The following is a 5,105-nucleotide window of genomic DNA, read 5'->3' on the forward strand; positions in this document are numbered from 1 at the left end:
CACATTTTCATATTCTGTCTTTTGTTTCCACAGTCTCATCTGCTGTTCAGTCTCATCTGTTTTTCCATCAGGATAAAATTGTTAATTTGTTTTTTTCCTTCAATAAATACAACAAATAGTATAACCTTTAGAAAATTCATTCTTTTTATTTTCACTTTATAGGATATAAGGCAAGATATCCCTGAAGAATATATAGAACTGGGAAAATTATGTGTTCCAAACCAGAAAATAAATCAAAGAATATTAATCAAATCTTAACTTGAGCCCAATCTTATTTTGCTGATTTTCTTTTGGTTCTACATTAAGCACAAAGAGAGCAATACATACTTTTAGCATGATGTTATGTATCCCAAAATGAAATACGGCATTAATTATATATTAAATTCTTCTACTTGGGGTTTACATCCCATGGCTTCTTAAAGACTTTCCTCAAACACTCCCTCTCCTGCATCAATAATTTCTCATTTCTTGGTGTAATATTACCACCAGCATACAACTAAGCACTAATATTGGGTTTTTAAAAACTAATCAAATAAAATCTCCCATGACCTTGATCTAAATTATCTTCCTACCACTGTTCCATTCCTTCTCAATTCATTGTAAATTTTTTTGATAAAGAGTCATGTCAAAAGATCTTTCATATCCAATTCAATCAAGTTTTCATCCCTTCTATTCCAGAGGAAAAACCTTGTCAGGGTCACAAAAACAAATATCCGGTGGTTACAGTTCATTATTTAACCAGATCTTTCCACTGCTTTCTACATAGCTGGTCACCTTCCTTACTAAAACTTTCTCATCTCTTAACGTCTAGGACCCTATGTGCTTGTAACTGAGCGTCTGAACTGTTAGCTGTTTCATCTCTTCTTTGCTGCTTCCTCTTCTCTTCAATTATTAAATGTCCTGGGCTCTCTAGGAACTTGTTTACTATGACTTCCACATCTGTACCTCAATATCCAAATATGTCTTACAACTCCAGAATCATATATCCAACATCCACTGAATATTTGTCCACAGGCATTTTAAAAAGCATCTTAAAATTAACACAGTCAAGATAGAACTCTTGATTCTCCATATAACTCAACTACCAAACTAGCTGTTTTTTCAGATTAACTTTTTTGAATAAATAACTCCATCCAATTTAAGCCAAATTTTCAGGGATTTTCATTATTGCTCATTATCCATCAGAATCCTCACTGTCAAATGTACATATATAAATTATCAAGATATCATGTACAATTTGCCTTCAAAATATATCCTAAATCTGTTTTGTTTTCATTTCTATTATGTAAACCATCATTGTTCAGATTATTCACAGCACTCTAGCTAATCTCTCTACTTCCATTCTTCTTTCTACACAATAGCTTTTTGTTTTTGTTTTGTTTTTACTCATTAAATTTACTGAAATGTGATCTACATTCGATAACAAAGCACATATTTTAAGTTTACAATTTGGTGAGTTTGTCAAATGTATACACCCATATGTTCATCAACCCTATCAAGATACGGAATATTTCCATGATAATCCCCTGCCAGTCTTCCTTGTTTGCATTTTATCCACCCTCACCTCTGGCTTAGGCAATAACTGACATGCTACTACTACGGATTAGGTTTACCTATTCTGTGATAGTATATACATGGGTTCATATAGTGTGTGTTCTTTTGTGCCCTAGGTAGCTCAGCATATTTTTTGATATTTGTAAATGCTGGGTGCCTAGTAGTTTCAATTTATTGTTTGGATACACCACAACTATTTTAAGAAAACATCAAACAAAATTTTTGTGATCTTAAAGGATAAAACTACTAAATAGGCTATAATTAAAAACACCATCACATGAACTGCCCAAAATTAATACAACTTAAGAGCCCAGGGAGATGATGCTAGGGAATATACCAAACAAACCATTCATTCTAAAAATCACATAATCAAAAGGCTGTATACTTCTGAGCCCATTCTTCAATATGGAAGTACTAAGATAGAGTAATTAAACATAATTAATAGATACATAGTGAATTTGAGGGGAAAGAGATTGTTTTTCAGGATAATCACATATAAGTAACAAGCTAAAAATGGCATAAAATTCCTTGAAATTTCTTACATAACATTACAAAGTATCTGAGGGATCCACACTGGAGAAAATATGCCCTACCAGTTAAGGAATGGAAAGTTAGTCATAGGGCATTTCCAACTAATGTAGTAAATACTACTGTAGTATTAAGCAGACAGAAAGTCCTGCTTTCCAAATGAAATTGCTCCTATTATCTTTAATAAATGATGTGTGTACTTCAAAGTCTGGATAACCATAAAGGAGTCATCCCCGTAACATGCTTCCATTTAACGTGAAATCAAATGAAAGGTGTCCCAAACAACTGCTTGGTATCATTTTTTCAGTGAAGCATTAATCAATTTTATGCTCCACTTGTTGAATGTGCTCTTTGAAAACACTTTGTATTGTTGGGTGAATTATTCTATAAATTTCAATATGACTGTTGATTGATAATTTATTCAAGTCTTTTATATCCTTGTAATTTTCTGCAGAAATTTCAACCATAATTGTGGATTTGTCTAATTTTGTTTATAGACTTTTTCAATTTTTGCTTCATAAGTTTATGAATCTCTATTATTAGAGCTTCAGAATTATTATATTTTCATGTTGAGCTCACACTTTTTTTTTATGAAATGCTCCTTTTCATCTTTATTAATACTCCTAGGTTTGAGGACTTCGCTGTACACTTTTCCATCCTTCTCTCAGACAATCTGCAACTTCATATTTAAAATTTATTTTCTCTAGACAATATACAATTGGATTTAGTTCTAAAATGCAGTGTAATATCCTTTGCCATTTATTTGAAAAGTTTAGCACATTTATAATTAATCTAATAATTTATATGGTTGTTTTAAAGTATGATCTGGCTATTTGTTTTCAATTTATCCCACATATATATATATATATATTTTTTAGTTTTATGGTTTTAACACAAATATAATGTGCACACAAGCTATCTATTCATTTTCTTTGCTGTGCAGACTGGCATTGGGATTGGTGACTCTGATGGCCAGCCAGGCTGCTCTTTCCACAATGGCTCTGAGTTTCTTGGAGGAGACGATGTGAGCAATCACAGCACAGTAATGTGTGTTGCACATCAGCAGTGTTTCAAGTTCCTTGACGCTGTGGATGAGGAACTGCCAGAAGCCCCTGGGCAGCACATGCTTTGTCTTCTTGTTTCTCCAATAACCAATGCTGGGCATCAAGATCTGGCCCCTGAATCTTCTGTGTGCCTTACTGCTGATTCCACGGGGTTTCTACCAATTCCATTTAATTCTGACATAATCGGTCTGACTGGCACTGAATGGACTTCTTGCTCCTCTTTGTGGTAATCTTTGACTTCATGAGAGGTCTGAGGGTGACCATGATGCCAAAGAAATGACTACCACCTCCACAGGCAGCACCAAGGAAAAGAGTGTGCCATATTTTTTGTTATTTGTCTCTGAATTCTGACTATTTAAATATTTTCATTATTCTTTCTCTACCATGGTCATATCTTACTAGCTTAGCTATAATTTTTAAGTTTATACAGTAGAAGCTCTAGGATTTGCAATATGTGTCTTATCAGTCTTTCTTCAAGTAATATTATGTCTCTTCAGTATAAAAGGAATATTACTATTATTCCCACATCTACTTTTTACTTTTATTGTGAAACAATCTACATCTACCTATGTCATAAGCCCCACAATTTTTTTTTTAATTTAAACAATAACATATTTTAAAGAAATGGAAGTTCTGGGATTTGTGTTGGTACTATCTTAGCTCACGTTTCCTGAACATGTGAATTTTTAACAGAAAAGTTGCTAGACAGTGTTCTTGGGAAGTTCGCCTGTAAGAATGTGAGAAAGGCAAGATATGGTACAAAGAGAAGCTGAATCACAATGTACAGTTTACTTTTGAACAATGAGAGAGTTGTTGAACAACCCTCCACACAGTTGAAAATCTGAGTCTAACTTATAAATGGCCCTCACTCTGTGTGGTTCCTTCTTATATACTGTTCTGCATCCATAGATTCAACAACCTGAATACTATAGTATTTATGATTGAAACGTATTCAAATAGAAGTATGTGCGTGCTTCAGTCGTGTCTCTTTGTGACCCTATGGACTGTAGCTCACCAGGCTCTTCTGTCCGTGGGATTTCCCAGGCAACAATACTAGAGTGGGTCGCCATTTTCTCCTCCAAGGGATCTTCCCGACCCAGGGGCTGAACCTGCATCTCTTGCATTGGCAAGCATATTCTCTACCACTGAACTATCTGGGAAGCCCAATGTATATGTATAGAGAGTGACAATCGCTCAGTCGTGTCTGACTCTTTGCAAGCCCATGGACTATAGCCCGCCAGGCTCCTCTGTCCATGGAATTCTCCAGGCAAAAATATTGGAGTGCGTTGCCCTTTTCTTCTCCGGAGGGTCTTCCTGACCCAGGGATTGAACCCAGGTCTCCTGCATTTCTGGCAGACTTTTTACAGTCTGAGCCACCAGGGCATTTGTATATCTATAACTTCTCTTTATACCATGAATTTCTAAAAAGCAGGAACCATCTCATTTCCTTTTGATCTTTAGTGACTAGTTAAGGGACAGTTATCAGGTTATGTTTAAGACTTATTTTCTGACTTTGATAAATCCGTGTTACTCATATGTCACCCTTAATATAAAATGACAAAGCTAGGTTTCTAATCTTGTTTTTTATATGCTGGTAGCTTGCCAGTATCAAGATTCTGGTAGTGATGAATTAGTCATGTTAAGTGGCAATCCTATTTTACACTCATAGAACACTATACTTGAACGTTATAGCATGTTTCACAAATGTAATGAATTGGATATATATTTAGCTCTTTACTATTTTTTGCTCTTGTTCTACAAGGATAGAGTCTACGTATGTTCTATTGATGACTACAAATCTTATACCTAGTACAAAGCCTTGCCTTAAGAAGACACTCAATTTTTTAAGAAAGTATACATATGAAAATGTTGCATTTGCAGATCTATAAAACACTGTTATAGAAAAAAATACAACACTTCATATATTCATCACAGAAGATAAATTTTTGGTAGATTACT

The 5,105-nt window shown here is 34.4% G+C and overlaps 1 pseudogene; it reads right to left on the minus strand.

Moving 5' to 3' along the window:
- Nucleotides 1-3,001: 3,001 nt before the first annotated feature.
- LOC100296599 (large ribosomal subunit protein eL32-like) lies at nt 3,002-3,410 on the minus strand (annotated as a pseudogene).
- Between the last annotated feature and the right edge of the window lie 1,695 nt (nt 3,411-5,105).

The sequence above is a fragment of the Bos taurus genome, chromosome 7, assembly GCF_002263795.3.
Source record: "Bos taurus isolate L1 Dominette 01449 registration number 42190680 breed Hereford chromosome 7, ARS-UCD2.0, whole genome shotgun sequence".
Classification (NCBI taxonomy): Eukaryota; Metazoa; Chordata; class Mammalia; order Artiodactyla; family Bovidae; genus Bos; species Bos taurus.